Source organism: Doryrhamphus excisus, chromosome 4 (genome assembly GCF_030265055.1).
Source record: "Doryrhamphus excisus isolate RoL2022-K1 chromosome 4, RoL_Dexc_1.0, whole genome shotgun sequence".
Taxonomy (NCBI): Eukaryota; Metazoa; Chordata; class Actinopteri; order Syngnathiformes; family Syngnathidae; genus Doryrhamphus; species Doryrhamphus excisus.
The window spans coordinates 16,244,298-16,269,586 of record NC_080469.1 but is presented as its reverse complement, the minus strand read 5'-3'; the positions used below and the strand labels follow the sequence as shown (position 1 = coordinate 16,269,586).

Below are 25,289 nucleotides of genomic sequence, written 5' to 3'. Positions count from 1 at the left end.
CTTGGAACAGATTATTTGCATTTCCATGATTTCAAATGGGTTGAACTACATCAGGGATTGTATTTGACCATAGAGCAGTTTTGGTCCGAGGGCCATTTGTGGCCTGGGCCTGTGGCACATTGGAGACATAACATTTAAAAAATGAGAAAAAGCCCAAATGCTGATATTAATAACTTTTTTTCATCCTATATCTTCTTGTATGCATCTTGTGTTGCTACTTGTACATGACTGCTAATTCTAGTCCATTTTTAAACACACCTTGCTCTTCTTCCCAGAGTCCAAACTATTATTAGCAGCTTGGCTTTCTCCTTGCCTGTGAAATGCCGCTGCGTAAAAATAGAAATACACTTGTCCATAACTGGCACCCATTGACACAATAGCCCCCCGTTCTGCAGCCATAGCTCCTCCCAGTGCATGTGTGTGCGTGTGTCTGCGTGTGTGTGTGTGTGTGACAGCTGGGCTCGCCTGCGCTCCTGCTCTTGTCTGCTAAGAAGCTTCATCCCCAAATAGGATGACCGTCGGCGGCTGCGCGCACCCCCGTCTCTAGTGCCGGGACTCCCGCTTCTTCTTCTGGTGACTTTTTTTAAATTTTTTTCAACAATCTAGTAATTTTTTTATATCATCTAGTGTGGATTTCGCGATGGATATTCCGATTTAAGCACGGCATGTAACACACACACACACACACAAAAAGGTGAGACGCGCAAGAGCAAAAGTAGCGCTCGTATTGTTGTGACTCGGTGAGAACTGCGTTAACAATCGCGTCTGGATGGATTACTAAATAGACAAGAATCGACTCATTATTTCAAGATCTGGCCATTCATGAGCTGAAGGTAAGAATTGTGTGCTTTTTCTTTAACTTTAATACACCCTTTGTATCGCTCTTTTTTGCTGCCTGAAATACGGGAGGAAGATTTTGGTTGTCTTTTGCCGGGCGTCAAGTGCACCCAGCTCACTTTCTGCTTGTATTTGCTGCATTTATACAAACATGTTAAAGTTTTAAAATGTACACGCATAGGTCAAATGGTGGCTATGTTATGTTGAAATGTATTCTACAGACATAAACCTTCAGCCTAATCCTTCTTGTTGTTTATCCATATAGAATAAATAAGTCAGTCTCCTGGAAACTATTATAGACAGGATTTGAGAATAAATACAGAAAACAACATTAATACGGTATATAATCTCTCTATATTCATAATAGATTGGGTGTTTGAACTCTTATTGTATATACCAGTGTTCATTGAGTCAACAGTGAACAAGGCGATGTGTTTATGTTATGTATTGCATTGCACTGGTACTAGAAATATTAATGCCAGTGTGATATGTAAATATATAGATCATTTATTGTCCTTTATTGAGTTAGTGTGGCTGCAGGGCAGATGGGGTGTGTTCAGAGACCTGCAAGTGCATCATGCATTGAAACCATTAGTGGTCACTATTGCTCTAGTTAGTCCACAATGTCTGATCTCCAGTGTTGCACATTTCTGACTAAGAAGCGCATATGCACACTTCTTAAAAGTTGCGGTCATATGGTGAAATGTTAGATTTTTATATGTTTAACCGAGCCTGGAGGGGGAGGGGAGATGGGGGTGGGGGGGTCTGGGTGGGGGTATGGTGGCCTTGAATGGCAACACCCAGACACTCCCTGGTTAGCAGGTTATGAAGTGGACAGGGATAATGGTAAACATGGGAAATATAAAGCAAATAATCACATAATCATGTCATGCTTAATATGTTTGTTTTTATTATTTTCACTCTCATTCAGATTACGTGATATTGTATCGCTTTCCAAAACCTCTTCTATCCTGGACACTCCCAGTGTTTTTTTGTTTTTTTTTTCAACTTCTGAGCAGGTTATAAAGTGGACTCACATGTAAATACTGACATGATTGTTTGTATTTTCTTTTCTTTTTCTATTTGCTTCTTATTCATATTTTGATTGAAGAATTGCAGGATTTTTTCCGAAGCACTCCCCTCCAGGCACTCAAATGCTATATTTGAGAGGCTCCAAAACAAACAATGAATACTCTGACATGTTGTGATATGATTACAGTAAGTCTGACCACAGTGTTGTATTTAGGCTCCGCCGATCCCCCTAACAACAGTAATGGGGATGGCATTGTGTGTGACTGATGTGAATTGGTCACACTCTGCACGTCTGTGTATGTGTGTGTGTCTGTAAGCGAGAGAGTTGGTATTTAAACATGCCACTCGAGGAAAGATGCTGCCTGAATACAGTGCCTTTGAATAATTGATAAACGGCTTTGCTCCTTTTCAAATGAATTGGCCTCCTTTTCTTTAAACAATGAGGCCAGTCTGTCATTGCCCATTCACTATAGAGTCAATACCATAGTATGTGCATTGATGCATATTTCATAAAAGGCATGTTTTATTAATGCGGTCTGTGTCGGTGTGTGTGTGGGCTCGGTATGTTTTTTTGTTTTGTTAGGAGAGCGTCAAACTACAGAGCAGAAGTTTCCAATCTCTGGGTTGCGGGCTGGTAACGGGCCGTTTCAGTCATGGCGCTAGGTTACAATTTTGTCTTGTACAGTATTTCAGGTTGAATTTGACTTTGTCAAATAGACTTGAACAGGTGGAAAAGATTGGTTCAACATTGACGTTGACACATTTCCATTGGCAAAAGCATGAGGTAGTATTGCTTTGTTATTGGTTGGGAAATGACAAAAATGTAAATGACTGTAAAATCACTGTTGTCAATGAAAACAAAAATATAGTATTATTGTTCTCCATTCGCTTGTGTGCCTCATTCCGTTGCAGTTTCCCATCATATTGTAATAATGTACTGTGCAGTTAATAGTGGCTGAAAAATAAATGACACATCATAACAGAAGAGAAAGTGTTGGAGCAAATACTGTCAAACATTCAGAAACCTCACGGTGGGGCGCTTCTACTCCTGTGAAAATGATTCAAAACATGCCTCAATACTGTGTTGTTTGTGCTATTATTTGTCTATCAAATACACCATGATACACATGATGACGCTGTTTGAGAAGCACTGCTTACGGGTGTTTAAAATTTGAGCAAAGATTGGTTGACAAACATGGCTGTTATCAACCAAAATGTCTTTACGGGAAAATGGGCGGGGCTTTCCCAAATGTCACTGACCGTTTATCAAATCATGATACAGTCTTCCCTTGTTCCCAGCCCGGACCACAACAGAATAATTAGATAATTATTTTTGGGTAGTTAGAGCATAGAAAACCTGTTTTTGACCTTCTAAATGAATATTTTAATATTATTAGAGTTCATTAGACATGACATAACACCCCCATAGTCACCTTTATACTACCTTTATCTAATATAGTAAACATTCATTCATTTTCTACCGCTTATCCTCACGAAGGTTGCAGGGGTGCTGGAGCCTATCCCAGCTGTCTTCAGGCGAGAGGCGGGGTACACCCTGGACTGGTCGCCAGCCAATCACAGGGCACATATAGACAAACAACCATTCACACTCCCATTCATACCTATGGACAATTTGGAGTCGCCAATTAACCTAGCATGTTTTTGGAATGTGGGAGGAAACTGGAGTACTCGGAGTGCTCGAACATGCTAACTCCACAGCCTACAGTAAACATGATAAGCAATATTAAGACATAATAGCATTGGGCAAGTTCCTTGTTGTTGTTGTATCTTGAACATAATGTGGGTCTCTTGCATGGCATTAGAAAACTATGATGTTTGTCACTTGATTTATATACAGCGAGTCTAACACGAATCAATACTGCTAGCTTTGTGAACATAGGGAATACATACAGTGACTCTATTCACTGACAATGTAATCAGTTGCTAATCTCTTGCCATGAAATGTTATCCATGTTGAGTACTCATACAGGACTTCATTGCGTTGTTCCTCACAACGACTCAGACAATGAATACAAGTCCATGTACAAAAAACAAACAACGGGCATCCTTGTTTCATTAGCATAAGGGAATGAGCCAGTTGCCAGAAGTGCCAGAAGCATGAAGGACGAGGCAAAACAGTTATTATACTGGACTCACGCATTGCAAGTTAATGACAGAATTGGCCGGGTGTCTTCTTGGTGTTTTGGCTGATCGTCCTTGGCAAGGCTTTTATTGTTGTTTGAAACAAAGTGAATTAGAATGAGTAGGAGAAATGTTTTGTAGGCCAAACTTGGAATAAAAAAAACATCCACATCACGGAGCATTTACAAATCAGCTTAAAACATCAGCTCCCTTATGGAATTGTTGTACTTTAATACCGCACTGGTCCATGTAACATGTGGAAATGCTTTTGTCACAGCTGAGTTTGGTTGTCTGTCATTAGTCAAATGGAATGGAGGGGAGGGAATGCATTAGCATTAACAGAGATAATCCAGAATGCAGAAGCAGAAACAGAAGCAACAGAAGCAGGAGGGCTTTGTGTGACTGTGGATGAATAAGTGGGCCTTGAAAGGAAACGTGTTGTATACAGTGGATAATGCTAACTGAGGTATGTAGTTTATTTGTTTGTGAACACAGTGGTTGTCAGTTTAGTCCTCAAGTGGTTCAGGTACAACTTTAAAATTCATGTTATGATATTAAAGGTTATGTTAAGACAGAAGGGGAAATTCTCATTGACATCAGTGTATGCCAACCAACCATACCGTGTCACCATATGTGCTGGATCTATGGCGACCCCTTAAATACAACGGACTTCTTCTTTTTCTTTTTCGGACATGATACCTCTGACCTCTGACTGCTAGATGAGCCTGCCTCGTGTTTTGTATACATCCATCGGGAACGATCTGTCACTCAGCTGCAGAGTTTGAGCTATAAGTATGATTATTTGGAAAAAGCTGAAAGAAACAAACAAAAAATGTCAGCAAATAAGCATGATGTGGCTATAAAACGTGACTATAATGTTGCCGTTGTAGCTCACATATATACTAACAGTGTTGCTAACACTTGTGTCCCCTCAATTCCAAATGCTAAACTATTACGTTGGACGAGTGCAGAATTACAGTGTATACATATGTAAAAAGTGTGCACACTTCTTAGATCCGGACGCTCTTGTCGGAGACAGGCGAGACGAAACACAGCTCATTAGCATTAAAGCGACAGACATTTTCCCAGTAGGGTTATCTCAAAGCATTTTCAAACTGTTGAAATTCCAACCAATTCCAGTGGTGGTATGGGGTAGATATAGCCGAATTGAAAAGGAATCTTTAGGAAATGAAATTGTCACCTCTGCAGACCCGGGTGTGGCTGGGTTTTGAATTTCCAGGAGGATACCAAGAGCTTCTAATGGCAAGTGCGGGTCTCCCGGCTATTGTGCGTGTTCTTGTTCTTGTGCATACATGTTTGAACGGTGTTGCTGGAGTGTATCCGTCCCTCCTCCCCAGGCTCCCGCGATTGGCACTGCATCTCTCATCTATTAATCATAGAAAGCGCTTTCCTCCCTCTCTCTCTCTCTGTCCCTCTCTCTCTCTCTCTCTGTCGTTCCGTTGCCATAGTTTCACGACCTGTGACAGTGTTGGGGGGCCCAGCTGCCTCCAGAGAGGAAGAGGAATTCAAGGAAAGAGGTGTGACCGTAGAGGAGAGGAGGAAATGATAAGTGAGGGGAAGGCAGAACAATTGAAACAGAGCACGAGCAGGGAAGAGGGGAAGCGCTTGAACACCCTGAGCAGGTCCTGGCGCTGTGCATGAGTGTGCTTCAGGAACCAAAATGGATTCCATTTTTATCTCAGTGGTGAACCCTCAGTCGCTTCTTCTCTTCTGCGTGTGCATCTTTTCATGCTCTCCCTCGCAAATGTGCTTCACACAGCACACACACGTACATACACACACATGCACCACCCTGCTACTGCTTTGCTCTTTGCCTCCAAAAGAGAGTGGAATATTTTCACTGTCAGCCTTAGCAATCGTGTAGTCGTGCTGGTGCTCCTCCAGTGTGTTTCAGCACAGTAAACTGCTGCTTATTTCTCCATGTTTACAAGCAGAGCAATAGATGTTGATGGGCCTCTGCTTCCTGTTTCATGCTCAGCTGCACTCTTTGATAGTAAATCATGCAGAAATCACATTCTACTCTCTGACGTATTAGAAGGAAGGACGTTTACAATGCCAGGAGTACCTGTTTCGGGTTGTACCACACTGCCTTCAGTCCATTGGTCTGTTGGTAGGCCCCAGCTTCTGTTTGTCTGTCGGTCCATCTGTCCAGTGGTGTGATGACTGGTGGGTTGTCCGGTTTATTATCTGATCTGTACATTAGTCTGGTTGTCTGACCAGTCCATTGGTCTGTCACTTGGTTGGTCGATTGGTCAGTCTATCCATCTATCAGTTAGTTTGTCTGTCAGTCCATTAGTCGGTAGGACAGTGAGTTGGTTCATTTGTCTGTCCGTTGGCCAATCTGCCTGTATGTCCATTGTCGGTTTGTTGTTTGTTGGTCCCAATGGCCAATGGTCCATTTGTCTGCCCATTGGTCGGTCTATCTATCTGTGTATTGATCTGTCACCTGGTCAGTCCATCTTTCTTTTCATTGGTGTGTCAGTCCATCCTTCAACCTGTCTGTCTGTTGATCTTCAGGTACTCTGGTGCGTCTATTATTTTGGGAATTGATTGGTCTGACTATTCATTTGTGTGTCAGTCGGTGGTCGCTAAGTCTGTTCATTAGTTAATCAGTCTGTCCATCCATCTATCCATCCACATACTGTCCATCCCACCTACCCAAACATCCCAAACCACGCCCATCCATTCTTCTATTGCTTCCTCCATCCCTTGCAAGCTTGCAGGCTTTTTTCCTGCCTTTTTCACTATATTTTCATTTTCATTTATGGTCCTCTTTGTGCTGAATGAATACTCAACAACACCATGCTATGTTTTCCAGAGGGCTTGCTCCTTTTTTGGATTTTGGCTTTTCTTAATGTCCCTTGTGCCCGTGATCATATCATGTGGGCGCTTTAGTGGCTAAACTAGCTCTAATGTGGTGGTTGCATGATCACCACGTCTCATCGCATCGTGCCTGGCTTGTGAGCCTCTCCGGTGAGAGTGTTTGTTGCCGGAGCCAACTGGCAGGCACTTGAATGTGTGTCACACACACACACCCAGCCGCAAGCACACACACACATATATCCTGTAAGCGCACACATATTCACACATATTCACACATAGAAGCCATCTTTATCATGCTACACAGTTTGTCATTGTAAAGGTAGACAGCCGGTGGGCAGAAACCCAAGAATACCTGATTGTTTGTGTAATTCTGCACGCTCCTCCATGTATGGACCTTCTGAGCACAAAGGAGGAAGTGAGAGGGTGTGTTGGCTCATTGTGTGGATGCCACCGAGGTGCTCTTTTACCTTTTGTAGAGAAGGTGACATCACAGCGGTCGCATTCCCAGGTGCAGCAGGTGAATTAATGCTGGAGGCGTGTGTGGTTCAACAGTGCATCTGCGGATGCGGATGCAGGCATGCATGCATGAGAGTGTGTGCTTCAAAGCAGAGGAAAGCCAGTGTGTAAGGTGATCTGTATGCTCATCGCAAAGCCCCCATACGCTATAATCCTCACTGAATGTGGACCATGCTGCTGCTGCTTCTCCCACAAGACACACTGCTGTCTTCCACATGTGGACCAAACATGGAGGAAAGGAAGCCTTTCCTCTTATTATTCATGTGTCAATTCCCTCTACGGCGGTCGTCATGGTGCTTGCTATCCCGTGATGCAAACACTCAAGAGTTGCCCTTGAACCGGATGGGAACCTATAGCGAGCCATGGGGTCATTTGTAACAAGCCTCCCTCGGCTCATCTAATGCCCTAATGATGATGACAGATTGGCCGGTGATTGGCCTTGGGCTAATATTAATCATTCGCAGCTGGAGAGTAAAAATCTGTAGTTATTGTAGGATACGTTTGCATATTTAATCAAATTTATTTGAGTGTTGTTAGTTTAAAGCAATTTTTAATATTTAATTTAATTTAATTTAATTTAATTTACACCTTTGTATGTGTTTTATTATAATTTATATTAGTTGTTTAATAAAGATGATATTTTAGTTTAACATACTAGCAAGTCACTGCTGCAGACAATAGGTTTTTATATTTCAAATTTAACTGAATTGAATATGAGGTGTTTATTTAATTGGGATGATGATGCAGTCTAATATATTTACTAGTTGGTGCTGTACACACAGACACAGATCAGCACAGATCAACACAACAACAAGCCCATAAATCATTATGGGCTTTTGATGACTTTGGAATTCGTACAGATTTGCTTAATCAATTGATTTCTCCACCATGGTTGGCCTAGACTCATTAGATATGCCTCTAACTGAAGTCTCAATTTTACCAAGACATTTTGGGCAATTTTATGCTTCTGTTTTTGTTGAAAAAGTCAGGGGGAAGCTGGTTTATTAAGGCATGCTCGGAGGAGTTTGATGTAAAGGAACCTGAGAGCAAACACCTATGTCAGGGCTATGAATGACATCAAAACGTCCCTTGAGTTCTGTTTAAAACTTGGGAGCGACAGACATTTTTGCAGTAGATTCCTACAATCACCAAAGTACTCCTGTCACAGGATCTTTGACGATACTTTTTGCAGTATGTCTTTAAAAATCAGCTGATCCTGCCATATAGAGGATCTTTGGCTAGTGTAAACATATTGCTCTTGTTTCAATTCATGACTATGTGACTTTATGATTGATTTCACTTGCCATTTGTTGAGGTACTAAGAATGAAATAAGAATAATAGTCCTTAACCACGGAATATTGCTGACCCCTGGGATGAATTACATAGAACAGAAATAGCAGTCTTCCCAGAGTAATGGCGGGTGTTAGCTGCCACCATCAACTTCATGTTTCATTTTCACCCCCTGTATTTGTAATGTCCAGGGGCTCCCAGGACTTTAGTATACTTAACTGTAACAAGTCATGCACGTTTAATACTGTTTACAAAAAAGCAACAGTCACTCAAATGTGACACCTTCCACAACTCCTCTTATTTGAGTTTATATTCATAGTGGCCCTAAAAGCAAACAGAAAAATATTAACTACACGTGTTCCTCTATCTGAAACCTTGTTAAAAAAATCAGTGTTGGTCACAGTGGCTGGCAGACTACAAGTGATTCCCTGGAGTATCCTCTTATTTCACAATCCAATCAGCCAGAACTCGAAACAATATTACCTCTGTGAGTGTGTGTGTGTACATTTATTACATAGTTAATGAACAAATTGCAGCCATGTGGCACGGTCTGGTGGCGTAGCCGGTGGAAACACGCTCAGACTTATGCAACCCCCCCACTCCACCACCCATCCTGTCACCACAGTGCCCACACATACACACACACACACACAGGCACACACTGGGCCAACCACAAGGCCCCCAGTGTTCCCGGCCTGTCTGTCCATCAGCTCATGCGGAGCGCCGGGCTGGGAGTACTTATCATCACTCTGCTGAGTGGAGGCCTCACAAAGGCTTACTCACATCTCACACATATACACACACACACACACATGCATGCATGAGCACTCAGCTGCTGATCTGCTTGGTGGCTGACATTGTCTGCTGTGACAGTTGGGAAATCCTGCGTCTCCTACAAAATACTTTAGTCTTGTTTGTTTAAATGTGCTTTGTAAAAAAAGAAAAACAACCTGTCACCTGGATTATGTTCAATTGTAGTTTTTATTCATCTTATTTTCCAGCTTAGGATGTGTGATGCTCATTCATGGAGACTTGATGTTGCATTCACTTATAATATCACAATTGACATTAAAGGGATAGTTCGAGTTTTTTTTTTCTCACATGAAGTTGTATGACACCCCCATCGGCAGTGTAGTGCATCAACAGTGACTTACCACCCCCCCCACACTTCGTTTCTGAGCCGAGTTCTGGTACTCTTTACTTACTTTTTACTAAAACTTTACTTACTTTACCTTCTCAAAACAATATCCATTCAAAAGGGGTCTCAAACTCAATTTATCTGGGGGCCACTGGAGCTAGGGTCTGGGTGAGGCCATCAACTATTGGAGTCGCCAATTAACCTAGCATGTTTTTGGAATGTGGGAGGAAACCGGACTACTCGGAGAAAACCCACGCATGCATGGGGAGAACATGCAAACTCCACACAGAGATGGCCGAGGGAGGAATTGAAGGCCCCCTACTAGCTGTGAGGCCTGCGTGCTAACCACTCATCCACCATGCAGCCATAAATAAATCAATCAGTAATAAATAAATATAATAAAAACAGCAAAAGGAAAATTTAAGCAACCACATTTTGTTGGTGGGTAGAGAAATTATTATTTTTTTCAGATTCAAATTAACAGTATTAACAGTTATTTAACCTTTAACATGAACATTAATGAAACGTTACCATTTACCCAATTAGCAAGTTAGCATCGTTACATCTGGGAGCAGCGTCGTACCTTGCAAAATCGCGAAAATTGTATCCGGTGTGCACACAGCTTTAAGCTGTTATTTCTGGGTACATGATACCATACAGCATCCATATCAAACTCGTGCAGGTCACACTAACATTAAACTTTCATATCAAGGTGGGGGCCTCAAACTAGCGTCCCACGGGCTGCGACTTTGAGACCCCTGAGTAATACATTTGCATCACAAAAATGCTTCCTCGAAAAAATTAGACCTTACAATCCCCCATTGGTAGTGTAGTGCATCAACAATGACTTACCCCCCCCCCCTCCCCTTGTTACTGAGCTGAGATCTGGTCAGATTTCGGTGATGAGGACACTTAAGTATTCTTTACTTACTTTTTACTAAAGCTTTACATATTTTACCTTCTCAAAACAATATGCGTTCAAAAGAGTAATACATTTGCGTCACAAAAATGCTTCCTCGAAAAATATCTCACCTCACAATCCCTCTGCGTTACATTTCTCTCCCATCGTATAACTACGCAATAACTACGTATAAGTATGCATGTGGTATACTACCATATGTCCTGGGTGATTGATGGATGGATGGATGGAAATAGTGGACTTTATAGATCCTTCTTTCCTTGATTTGTTTGACACTTTGCATTACTGCCTCCTGCTCAGGATTGGAATGGAACAGCATCAACTGCAACTTATTGATTAAGAAGTTTATTGATAGTAAACATCAGCCAGATTGTTCTAGTTTACGAAATCAACAGATGAGGAAAGGCTAGAAAATAGTAGCTGCATGACAGACAGCCGCGATAATGATATAGATAACAAGTGCAAAGCATACCGGCAGGTGTTATAGAGATTGAGAAGCATTCTGGATATCAAGGTAGGCCTGTCAGAGCCACTAATTGAAAGCGTTAGCAGAAGAAGGAAGCGAGGGGATTCACTGCAAACAGTCGGCACGATTAAGCCAAGATAAACAGCATTTTGCTTCCACCCGGCCCGTTATTTCACGCATACACATTGTGCACTGCATGTGGACAGGTAACGAGGCGAGGCAGGCTTTGACGAGCAGGAAGAGTGACAAGCTGAAGCATGGAAGAAGAGAGGAGTAGTGTCTTGCATGATAATATATTTCTTCATTCACCCCCCCCCCCCTTCCCTACACTCTTGATAATGTTCACAGCACGCTCGGCTTGACTCATTCATCACAGTCTACTGGGGGCCCTTTTAGCTTATTTGTTAAGAAGCCTCTTTGCTTGGCTTTCGAAACCTGTGGACCGCTGGATTATTCAGCAAGACCAGTGGCTCTGAAGGTGTGTGAAAAATGTGTGTGTATGTGAATAGACTATAGGGATTCTATGTATTTTTCTCTGTGGTTCTCTTTGAGCGAGGAGCCTTGCATCTGCATACTCAATCAATGCATTTGGATTGTCTCATCTGTTTCACTGATAAATTCATTTCAGGTTTATTTCTCTCAAATGCATTGATATATCACACAGCAATTCAACCCTTTTTAATTGACTTTGGAAGCTGAGCATGGCTAAACGCCCGGCTCCTCTTTCATGAGAGACACATTACATGATTAGACACTGTCGCAAGGGATGACTGTTGATTTTGGAGCGTATTAACGCAATTTATGAAGTTTTCTCACTATAAAATCCTGTCTGCTATCTACTACACAATTGAATACACCCCTCACATTTCAAGGGACTATATTATAACAATGAAACCTGGATATACTGTCGAGTAGTCAGTGTACAGCTTGCATAGTGGGATATATTTCCAACTTAAAATGCCATCAGACGTGCACACCTCAGGACAGAGGTTGTCCAGCCCACTTTTTTTTTTACTTTGTCTTGGTGAGAAGTTGTGGAACTGTAAATGAATTATTCATGAATTATTTGTCTGTGTAAGTAAATACATGCAAACAGGATCTTATCATTGGCTGGACATTATTGGTCATTGTGTTATCGGTACCGCTTGTTGTTGGCTGTCAGTCATTGCGTTGCATTGCAAAATGGTACAGAATAAATGTGTTCATTTCAGTTTCGGTTGGATTTGGATTTGATCTCTGTGTGGAAGCATGTTCTTCCCGTGCCTGCATGGGTTTTCTCCGGGTACTCCCACATTCCATAAACATGCTAGCCAAATTGTCCATAGGTATGAATGTGAGTGTGAATGGTTGTTTGTCTACTATATGTGCCCTGTGACTGGTTGGCGACCAGTCCAGGGTGTACCCCGCCTCTCGCCCAAAGACAGCTGGGATAGGCTCCAGCACCCCCGCAACCCTTGTGAGGATAAGCGGTAGAAAATTAATGAAGGAAGGAGCTTGAAGGGAACATTGACTCAACATAATTGAGTAGCATGATAACTGTGTCTTGTCTACAGTCAAGCATGTTGGTGGTAGTGTCATGGTATGGGGCTGCACGAGTGCTGCCGACTGGTTGTGGGTGAGCATGATCCCCTAGCTATCTTTCTGTGTGTCAATCTATCCATCTATTTTGTCGGAGAACATGTGATCTTACACTCTTACACTACATGAGATCTTGTAATGCTAGCTGGCCTGGTAACAAGATAGTAACACATTACAGCAGCATATGAGAGCAATGGAGGATCAGCATTCGTTAATGATTTACTATTGGTGCTCCTGTTTTTGACCAACTGTATTTCTCCGGGTTTCCAATGCAAGGTGACTTCTGGGAAACTTTCTATGGTTTCTTAGTAAAAGTTATAGCTCCACCGCAATGATTTTCAGAACAACATTACTCAGATCTACGTATTGTGTTTTTGCTCAGTGCATTTTTTTGTAGTCCGTTCCTGTTAATGGTTTTACACTATTGTCCTTTTGGGGTGGCGGTTTCTAGTGTTACGTTTTTGTTAAAGCATATTCCTCTTTTCCGACCTATAAATGTTGTTACAAAATTGTATTCTCGCATTGAGAATTGGCTCTGATCCGGACTTCCTTATATGGGCTGCAGATTGCCTGCACTTAGTAAACATGGCCCTACCTGTCCCGAAATCATTGGGAGAACTTGGGAGTGTGACCAAACAGAAATTTAAAAGATCTAGAAAGCGGTAGCTGCTGTACAGTAGTCCACAACTCAATACAAAGCGCCGAAAATGAGCGTAATGGGCCCCCTTTATTAACAGCCAAACAAATGAAGTGGATTGGAAAATTGTATAACAGTACTAGAGATGGGCTAGAGAGTGAACATTTCCAGATGAAGTGCATAGGAACTTCTCAATTTTTTTTAAATCAAAACAAACAGCGCCTCTGCTGGTTGCAGCCAAGTAGTACACTGCATTTTGACTCAGTTGCTTCAAGATACAATTAATCCACAGTCGATGCCTCATAATATTACATCAATTAATAGATGATTTGGCTCGTATTGGTCTTTCCTACTGATAATAAACCTACCTCGTGATAGTGTTAGCTCATTTAGCTACAAAGAAGTGAAAATATTAACAACAAACACTATAATAAAATACCTTTCTGAGAGTGTCAATCAAAATTGAGCACCACGACAGATTCTTTTTGATGGAAATCAGGTTTCAGGTGTACCTAATGTTGTGCTTTGTTCTCATAGTCTTTGTTTTTGAACCAAACTCCATTCGGAGCTCACGCTGCATTTACAGTAGCTTACATCACCACACAGAGGGTGGCATGCTTGGAGATTTGAGGTGCAGCTCTGACCTAGATATCATAGCAGGTTTGGTCTCCGAACGTCACTTTTTCACATCCCTTGACTCCCCACGGACGGACTCTATCAAGAACAAACATGTTTTCATGCGGCTGCTCGATAAGCGGGGACATGTGTTGTTTGCTGGCGCCGCTGCAGCAGTCATTTGCTTCACACATTAACAGGTGAAGGACTTAAGTGTGTGTGGTGGAGCCAGACTTGGGTAAATGTGCAATCCAAGATAGCACATGATCACACTGATAGGAATGAGGAAGTGGAACCATTTGTACACATGATGAAATGACCACAAGCTCCTTAGCAACTCCATTAAAGCACGAGGCCACCTAAAACCTGTTTTCCCCTTAATTTGAAACTTGAGGCTTTAATTTATTTGGCATTATAATACTCTGGGATTATAGTATATCAAATATATGTGCCTACAATTGGAGTTAATAGTACCAAATCCATTCTGTGGGTAAAAGAGTGAGCTGAGAAAGTGGACTCACATAAAAAGAAAATTCAATGCTTTGTACTATCTCATAGAGATGTACTTTTTTGTTATCCCAATAGTTAATATTTCATTCTGCACGATGAGGTGTGATGACTGCGGGGTTCCTGCTATTTCCATTCCCACTTTTCAGCCTCTCACTCCACTGATTGTCTGTGAGAGGCTGCCTACATGGCCTCAATTACCGACCGTCCTTATACCTCCACCGTTCTCATAATGCAGCGTGACTTTCTATCGGAGCGCTCTCATTGCTCGTGCCACCCGGAGGCGGTCAGATAGCGAACTCCTTCACCACGGTGATTTCCTGGCCTGTAAGACGAAGGTAATTAATGGAGTAAATACAGCCTGAGCCGTGGCTGCAGCTTCAATGGAGGGAAATGTGAAAGGGGGATGGGGAGAGCATAAGGGAGATGACTTACATAATTGATTATTTGCAATGCCAAATTCTGTACGTTTTAGTGAATCGTACAGCTCCACTTCGGCTGGCCGCAACATTAGGTACACCTACACAATCTCAAGAGATCAAATACAGGAAATGTGCCTTTTGATTGGCACTGTTGTTTGCCAACTTGCTAACAACCTGTGAGACACTTTTTTCCAGCTGGTAAAAATATTGTCTGATATTCAGGTCATTACGGTAATAATACACTTTTAATTTTAATTGTCTTGTAGAAATTGAGGCAAAATGGAGTGCACTACTAGGCTGTAACCAGCAGAGGCACTGTTGATTGAGTGGCTATTTTTCCCCATAGATGATCAAAACAATGTAGTAAAATGCCCCTCCCTGTCACAGTTAATTGAGTCCTGACCTCGATAAATCGATTTTGGCGAAGTAGGGTTCAATATTAATAAATATTGATAATAATATATTAATATATTTATATTTATTATAAAATATATATATGTATTTATTATACATATTAATATTAATAAATATTAATATAACTTTAGTCGGCATAGAAAACCTGTTTACAATCTTCTAAATACAGTTTTTTAACAAGTTTTGTAACTTAATTAGAGCCCTCTAGACATGAAATAATACCCCTATAGTTACTATTACATTTGTATTACCTAATATAGCACATATAGTGAAAATAAGATATAATAATAATAACATTGAGCAGTTCCTTGTTGTTGTTTTTTATGGACAGCTTACTTTTGTCTCATGAATGTATTGTAAATGGCTTTACCCTCGTATTACCCAATAATAATAAGAATGAAAATAAGCCATTTAAATGAAATTCCTGCTCATGTGTGTCGCAGTAAATGTGTTCCCTAGGGGACATTAATGGCAGGCGGACAGATTTGATGTCGTAGGTTCAGAGTTGAGTTTTAGCTTTTCGTGGGTTATGGCCCCAACAGTAGCTTGTGTTGTTATTATGTGCCTGTTGCAAGATCATTTAAACCTGCAATAAATGCCTCTATTGACAGTCAGGTCTAGTGCCTCTCTCACTGAACTATTCCTGACACCTAGTGGCCGAAGTAGAATAGTACATTCACAATTGAATGCTTATTCTGCCGTGTATTTGTATTTTACTTCATGAAGTTCATTCAACAATTTTTATGCTTGACATGCTTAATTTAAGCCAATCAACCATGAAAGGATCATCATATCTGAATTGATTCATTCATTCAGGGCACCATGTTCAAACCCGAGGGAAGCGAGGGAAGGTACATGTACACAAGACAGTTATGCATCATACCGCGAGGTGTTCCTCACAGTTTATCCATCCACTATAGTGAAATTGAGTAAACTATATATGAGAAACATCTCTCAGTATGATGCATTGTTAAATTAACAATCAATGCCAAAAGTTATTACCTCTTCTCTTGGATTTCTTTATTATTTTAAATTCCTGTGAGATAAAATAAAATAAAATAAAATAGTGGTTGGGAAAGCTATTGATTTTCGTGGATGAGATGTTAGCTGCATTCTCAGGAGCTTTTTATAGCCTTTAGAAATGTTTCTGGATGGCCAGATTACAATCAATAGTCGCTTTGTATGTTTTTTGTGTTTTCGCACGTCTTCACGAGTGAGTTGTACATACGATGTGGCCATGAGAGAGAGGAAAGTCAGAGTATCTGGTGCAAATAGAGCTTAAAGGAGATATATCTCTCAAAGCGAGGGAGGGAGGCAGGAGGAGCTCACAGAGTGAAGCTTTGGTTACCTTTTAAATGATAGCAATCTCACCGCTGGACTCAGCGTAGAATCTTATTGCAGTCATTTGTAAGAGAACAAATAGCATACTTTATTACCTGAGGGGAGGAGGGCGGGTGATGAAACGTTATCCTCCTACGAGGCCTCTTACGGTGTTGTTTGATGAGCAAATACGCGTGAGCTGTAATAAGCTTTGGACAAGCTTTAATGGCCCTGAAACTGTTAGACGGTAATGCTAGATGCTAGCTGCTGCACGTGCATAAAGCATGCAGGAATGTGCACACAGGTGAGCATATCAGCAATAGTATGCAATATCTTAAGGGTTGAATCTTTGGTTTGCAAGGTTTTTCGGGTTTGTTAGCTCCATCCAGGGCTAAAGCATAAAGACAGGGATGTTGGTACTGCCATGTTTAGTACCCGGTCAACCGATACTATATGTGTGATGTAAACAAACTCATTGGTAGAACAGATTTATCATTATGGCGTCATATGCTACAAATGCTAACATTAGTTAAAGAAGCTGTTGTATCTTATCTCTGGATTGTACAATATGTTGTTCCATAGTCTTCACTTTGCAGTCTCCTCCGGGATAAAAGGAGGAAATATAACAGACCCTCGTTGTTTGTTGCGTTCAATGTGGCATTAAAACGGAACCGATCTGGAACTGTGCATCGCAATGGTGTTATTTAAATAAAGCATATGTAAATGTCAATGCTCTTAATGAAGTCATATTTTCAGAGTTCAGTAAAGCACACATTGCCTCCAGTAGAGCGTATACATAGTGCTGGTTTGCGTACATTGTATATGTTCCCCTCTGCTATCTGATATCAGATATGTGCAGGGAGTCTAATGACATTGTGGTCGGATGTAGATTGTATCCATGTGAAAATTGCTGTTTGGATGCCTATAATAACTCGCACTAATGTTTGTGATCATGAGTTTTAATGGTCGGTCCGTGAGCATAATTATATGTTATTATATTTCCCATTCACTTTAAATTGGTCACGGGTCCGCAAAAGGTTATCACTGGGTCCTGATCAGGGCTGAGGTCCGCCATTAGGTGATGGCCGGTCGAAATATTTAAGCTTCTGTTGCTTTAGCATCTATGTTTCCTCCCACATTCCAAAAACATGCTAGGTTCATTCATTCATTCATTTTCTACCGCTTGTCCTCACGAGAGTCGCGGCGTGTGCTGGAGCCTATCCCAGCTGTCTTTGGGTGAGAGGCGGGGTACACCCTGGACTGACATTCGTACCTATGGAGAATTTGGAGTCGCCAATTAACCTAGCATGTTTTTGGAATGTGGGAGGAAACCGGAGTACCCGGAGAAAACCCACGCATGCACGGGGAGAACATGCAAACTCCATACAGAGATGGCCGAGGGTGGGATTGAACCGGTGGAATTGAGCAGTGAGGTCTGCGCGTTAACCACACGACCGCCGTGCAGCCCTGCTAGGTTAATTGGCGATTCCAAATTGTCCATAGGTATGAATGTGAGTGTGAATGATTGTTTGTCTATATGTGCCCTGTGATTGGCTGGCGACCAGTCCAGGGTGTACCCCGCCTCTCGCCCGAAGTCAGCTGGGATAGGCTCCAGCACGCCTGCGACCCTCGTGAGGACAAGCGGCATTGATAATGGATGGATGGATGGAAAGTTTGATGAAGTTGTAACATTTAAACGGATTTCACGTGGTAGATGCTCGTTCGGATACATTAAAGTCATTCATCACTCCTAAATTGGTCGTCCTTAATGACATATAATCCCATGCCAAGAGAATAAAAGGCCTGTGCTGCCATCTGCAATGTAGTCGAGTTCATGCTGAAGTCACACACTTTGCAAAGACACGCAATTCTTCTCGAAGCACTAAAACGATACATGCTAAAACATCTGTTCTCCTTCATTATTCTTTCAATGACAATATGTTTTTCATTAGAACATTAGAGAGTGGAGAGGACAGTGAGTCATGTTTTCTAGCTGCATCTTAGTGCATGTTGGCATCCTCCTTCTTTTATTGTCAAGTGATGACAGGCAGAACAGAGTGTGTTGGGATATGTTAGAGTCCAGAATGTATGCTTGGTTTCCTTCTTGTTTAAAAAAGTTTGCCTGTGTTGCTGATATGATTGTGTTGCTGCACACCCGTCTACCCTGCAGGCTGCCACAAAGAGCCATTGAAAAAAAAAAGTCCCCCCCCCCCCCAATGGATCGAATGTAAAGATAACAACAAAACTTGCGGCGGATGGCCCTCACAGTATCATATGATATTTCCCCCCACCCCCTCCGTTGATGTTTCAGCCGATAAGGCTATTTTTTGCAATGCATCACTTCCACCCGCCCTGAAGGTTAGCAAGCAGTCAATAGCAGGGGAAATGATCGAATTATGAGTGTGCTTCCTCACTAGCCGCAAGACTGTATTTGTTGTCTACAATACTATTGACAGAGCCTTTTTCAATTGTGCATGGGTTCTATTCCCGGTCTGGTTTGCATCAGGAAGGGCATCCGGTTTAAAAAATAAGTCTGCTTGTGGCGGCCTCAGCACAAGCTAAAGGTAGGGGAAAAAGTTCAATCTGCTCTGCGCTTTTTCCATGGACAAGGATTATGCAACATTCATCGGATAAGGGAATATACACTTAACTTAGGAAACAAGTAAAAAACAGAAAGTGGTTAAGGATGCACTCACACTGCTCCACAGTATGGAGGTCATGTATTGATTTTGTGGCATATTTTCAGTCATTCATTAGGTGCTAATTGTCAGGGAGGAGCGATCGCATTTATCACATCTTTTTACAGTGGCGTACCCCTTCACACATTTGATCTCCAGCACACCTTTTAATCTTAATTAACTCTAAATATTGAACATCATGAATTGATTGATGTATTTTGTATTTGTTATGTGTATTTTCCATGGTTACATTTTAATACAATTTTACTATCCAGGCTGTACCCCGCCTCTCGCCCACCCTCTCGACAGCTGGGATAGGCTCCAGCATATGACCCTAGTGAGGATAAGCGGCATAGAAAATCGATGGACACTCTTAATGCATAAAATAATCATCTGGCTTATTTGTTCATATGATGCACACAGAGCAATGAACAACTTCATGCTGTGTCTGTTTTCTGCTCCATTCTCCTTGCGCCTTGAGGCATTCAGGAGAACTCGGAATTGGGAGTGTTAGGCACCAATACTTCATTCATTTTTATTCATGTACCTGTGAGATGATTCGACTGTGTGCTTACTGTCAGCTTTGACTTTCTGTTGTCTGACAGTCTTTCTGTTGTCTTCTGCTGTGCAAGGGGGTTGAATATGGCATATTATAAGTAAAAAAATGCATACTGATGTAAATTTCACATATTTTTTTGCTGAAATTAAGCATAATAGTGGTTAAATAAAGTAAAATACAAAAAAATAGGAATTCAGAAGATGCATTCAAAGAAACTGTGAATGATATGGAGTAATCCACACTGGTCACTAGGTGTCAGTAATGTTACTGACATACAAACACCAGATGTGATCACCCGAACAACACGAGCCAAAATAGTGGCTGAAACTCAACTCTGAAGCCCAACATCACTTCCTGTCGGCCAGCCATTCGGCTCCTCTAAGGTTACATGCACGAGAATGAGTTGTATTGATGGCTCATTTACTCTTACTATGAGTAATATGAGTGTCAAGGTGACTATGGGGGTGTTATTTTATGTCAAGATGGCTTTATTTAGAAGGGCAGAAACAGGTGTTTTTATGCAAAAAATTTGGGTCAAAGTGAAAGTTTTTTTTAGTTGGGAACTGGTATTTTCTTGAAACTTACCTCTGTTCTACTGCTGATTACTAAAGAACAGAAAAGGTAGAAACAACTTTTTTTTTCTTATGAAAGACCCAAGTCTAATCTTTCTTTTGGTAGGCTCCATGTTTATGTAACCATGGAACGCAATATTCTGTGTGCCTTGAAAAATCTGTCAACATTGTCTAAAATGGCCGGTACTGAAGTGGTAGTCTTTTGAAAAATGACTGGTTGGAGGAGTTAATTGCTATAAATGATGGATTACTGTATTTCTATTATGCACAATGGCACTTATGATTCATAACGAGCAGGAGTAATCCTTTCAACAAAAAGACTCGGCTACATGTACTGTACTTGTGAGTGAGCTAACATACTGTGGCCTTTGCTTTGTAGCTTATTTTGAGTCTTTCTTTATATTTTAACTATGCCTGGTGGCATGACCGCCTAGTGTGCATGCACTCTAGTATGTGAAATACTCCCAATGTGTCAGATGCCCAGTACGTTAACCAAAGCATGTGTGCTCTCTTCTCTACACTCCTGGCCACCCTGCTGTGAGCTTATGCGTTCTTAGGTGTGCAAACCCCCCACCTTGCGAGGTAAATATTGCAGCGCTGGGAGCCTGGGTCTAATCCAAGCATGGCCTGAGCAGAGAGGTGGAGCGGGATCAGGAGCGTACACACAGACCCCTCTTTATACCCCCTGTGAATACGTTTCCACGAAAGGCTCTGTCAAGGTGCTTGATTGTGCATGCAGGAAGTGAGTTGTTCATATGGTAATGGACCGCAGGAGTGGGATTCTTTAAGGCCGGTTTGTTTTAGCGAAAGTCGCTCAGTGAGGAGGAGCGGATGGAATGCGACAGGGTGCACCGCTGTTTTAGTTACTGTAGCTTAATTGACCCTGAGAACGACGGGTGGGAGTGAAGGAAGGGTGAGCGAGAGGAGAGAGAGGGTTTCATCATGGCAGAATACGATGAATTCTTCTCAAGTTCCTAATGAGCCAGCACGTCCAAAATGATCAGCATTCTCATTTGTTTATATTTATGCTTCCATTTATGGTTTGGCTATTTTTTGCTAGCTCGCTCCTTCGCTTTCTTTTTCAAGTCTTCTTTCTAAATTTTCTGGGTCATGGAGAAGCTGAGGCTTGTCTTACCTCATTAAGCCACATGAATGCAACAGTCTGGAGTGAGAAGCAGTTTGGCGTATACAGTCAGCCAGCTCTGCTTGCAACTAATAAAAATAGATGGCTGCGTCACTGGCTGCAACAATAGGTGGTGGCGTACAGTCCTTATGGGAGCCATTACAGGTGACAAAGGTGATAATGCTTTGTTTGGGTTGCTCCATTTAAACATATTGTAGCCGTGAAACATCACAGTGTGCCTGAAATGCTGCTAAATTGACTTAGACGTGTACCTCGATACAGTGAACCGCAGCTCCCCAGTGTCAGAAGCACTCATGCAGCACCTGTAACCTGTATAATAAATGCTAAAATGTGAGAGGTGTACTCACAGGTTCTTTCATAAATAACATCCAAAGATGATGTAATCTAATCCTAATAAATCCATGAGAAATGCTGCAATTCCTACAGAGTGCTACAGTATGTTGTTCACATTTTAGGGAACATAATGTGACAAGTAGGCTCTGATAGTGTTTAAGTGTGTTGCTGCTAATGGTTTCATAGAAATGTCAGCCAGTCAAACACACACACACACACACACACACACACACACACAAGTGATGTGTGGGCTGCTGACGCCATGTTCCTTTCGTCAAACCCAAACAAAGATCCAAAGAGGCCACAGACAAAGACAAGCAGAGATGTCCTATTTCCTTCACTCTATCCTTGGAGAGGAAAAACTAATCAAAAATAGATGGGACCTTTTAAGCTTCTTTTTTTAAGGGTTGCCCTGAACTTACTATACTATGTCATATCCGGGGGGGTCATTGATTTATCGCCTTGTTGCACCTAACATCTCCATCCTAAAGTGAAAAGAAACTTCTTACACCATCATCCCCTCATCACGACACCCCAAGCCTCATTTTTTTTTCTTTTTTGGAACTGTAGTCCATAAATTACTTGCCCTTTGCCCCCTTTGCACTGTTTGGGAACAGGAGAGTATTCCTCAGGTATGCGAAGTGAAACAAAGATAAATCGCTGCCTGACTCTCCAGCCGAGCATAAAATAGCCTGGCTGTGCTCGCCTGATGACCACGAACAAAGAGCTTATGTGCTTCTTCGCGAAAGGACAGCTTTTTGGGCGGTATTGCGGAGTTGCTGTGGAGAGGAGCTTCATCCCACTGTAGGAAGCTCGCAAAGGAATTTTAAGCAAGTGGAAGAAATTTTATCCAACAGGGCAGAATGCTGAATTTACTAAAAAAATGCAATTTGCCAAGAAATTGTGTGGCTGCTTTATGATCACTTAAGTAACAAGTTACAACATTCATTCATTTTCTGTACTGCTTATCCTCATGAGGGTCGCAGGCGTACTGGAGCCTATCCCAGCTGTCTTCGGGCGAGAGGTGGGGTACACCCTGAACTGGTCGCTAGCCAATCACAGGGCACATATAGACAAACTTACGGAATTCATACTTACGGACAATTTAGAGTCGCCAATTAACCTAGCATGTTTTGGGAATGTGGGAGGAAACCGGAGTACCCAGAGAAAACCCACGCATGCATGGGGAGAACATGCAAACTCCACACAGAGATGCCCAAGCGAAGAATTGAAACCAGGGCTTCCCAAACTCCTGTCTGTGTGGCCTACATGCTAACCACTGGGCCACCATCCCCGACTGTGACTTCTTATATACAAATGTACTATTTGATATTCTAAATACTGTTTAGATCATTAGAGCCCTCTAGACATGAAATAACACCCCATAGTCCTGATCTACACTCATATTACTCAATACAGTAGACATAAAATATAGAAAATAAACCATTTAATACTCACATATGTTAGCATCGGTAGAATTCCTACTCTGTGTAACATTACTGACACCAAGTGACCAGTATAGAGTACTACATAGCAACGACTATATGTATTTGAATGCATTTCCTGAATGCCTTGTATTTTAGCTTATTTAGTCAGTTTTATACTTGAAAATGCTTAAATTAGGCCAGAAATAAGAAAAACATAATATTTGTATACATATATATTTTTATAAGCATATTTGCACATTATATGAATATTATTTGAAAGCACAGAGGAGAGGAAGGACTGCAGTTTTTATTCTTCAACTATACAGTATTTAACAGCTTTGCATGTATTGATCATAGCGACCCCAGACTTACAGCATTTTGCTCATCAATAGAGTACTCTCTTTGTCTCCAGTGGTGTGTGAATCTTGTCTGCTATTATTTTTCACATGTGAAATGAGTCTTGGCTATCTTCATTTTCCATGAATGTGACATTTTCTGTCAAAGATAGGAGTTGAGCTGGTATTGCTCCACCTGCTCCGGCTTGTCGATATAACTGACATTTGAGAAGAGACGCTCGTACACTGAAGCAGATTGCAGGACTGAAGACAGAAAAGTCCAATTCATCTTCTCTGGACTTATTTCTTCTGCTCGCCCTTTTGTCTGCATGATGAGAGATCATCTCAGACTAAAGTGACATTTATAGTATATACACACACTGGACGCATTATTATGAAATAATAAAAAATGAATGAGATCAATGATGTGTCATCCCAAAATATGTGTATTACTTTTGTTGAGTTGTTTGTAGTATTCTGGATACATTATTAGAAATTTATATGACAGTCCACTTGGAATTTCCCAGTTTTATTTGCAATATGTAAAAGTCTTTATTGGGCGAGGAGCCATTCTTAGTAAGTTGGACTCCATCGCCGTAAGGCAGTAGTAGAACCATGTGACTTAGCTTAATAAATGAAATGAAATTATTTAGAAAAAAAAATCACGAGTGCCATATAAAGCGATGAAGCATTTTTGGCTTCTTTTTCGTAACCTTTCCCATTATTTCATGATACTGTATTTATAATGTTAATATACCACCTCGGTTGTCCTTTGTTTATATAGTTGAAATTTATTCCAGACCCAACTGTTATAAGTGAATTTCAGCAAAGTATGATTCAATATTTGCTTAACTTTCAAGACCCGCAGAATATTGAGTTTTAGGACTACATAAAGAAACTATATAAAACTTTACTGTGTAAAGAAACTTTAGCCTCTTCTTTCATCAGAAAAAAAAGAGTTTGTTTCTAGCCTTTTGGGGTCTTTATAAATCTGCAGTAGGACATAGGGTGGTTTCAGCAAAAACACCTGATTCTGCCCCCTAAAAAACAGAGACAATTACCTTTTTCTGCAGAGAACTAGACAATCTATTTACAGATGTTTGCATCTTTGAACTATTTCCAGATGTGTGTAAAAACTATAGATGTGTGCAAACTATTTATAGAGCACCAACAACAACGGTGTTACTGACGTCAACCCTATCCTTCCCGATCACGACAGTAAGCTGCCTGTACTTTTTGTCACTGCTGGATTCGTAGCCATTTCCCTCTGTCAGCTGCCGATCGATGGAAAATAGTGTACTGTGCCCCCTGCTGGGACAGAAATACATTGCCTACAAATCAGAACTTCACACACAAGATGCATAAGACTTCGATCTGTAGCTCCCGCCAAAAAAAACCCCAAAAAGTCAATAGACGTCTTTGACAGTCAACGTTTAGGACTTTCTAAACATGGTTACCATTATTAGAGCCCTGTAGACATGAAATAACACCCCTATAGTGACCTTTACACTCCTATCATTCACATTACAAATGTGCAAGCTACGGGAGCACTACAGATGGCTG

At 41.4% G+C, this 25,289-nt stretch overlaps 1 protein-coding gene across 3 annotated transcripts in view; it reads left to right on the top strand.

Moving 5' to 3' along the window:
* Positions 1-449: 449 nt before the first annotated feature.
* sema6a (sema domain, transmembrane domain (TM), and cytoplasmic domain, (semaphorin) 6A) overlaps positions 450-25,289 on the top strand; it is a 126,719-nt gene continuing 101,879 nt past the window's right edge. For 2 of the 3 annotated variants that reach the window (XM_058070581.1, XM_058070580.1), the window contains exon 1: positions 450-833. The gene's annotated coding sequence lies outside the window, so the exon portion shown is untranslated. The remainder of the gene's footprint in view (positions 834-25,289) is intronic. The other variant, XM_058070582.1, reaches the window with a different exon arrangement.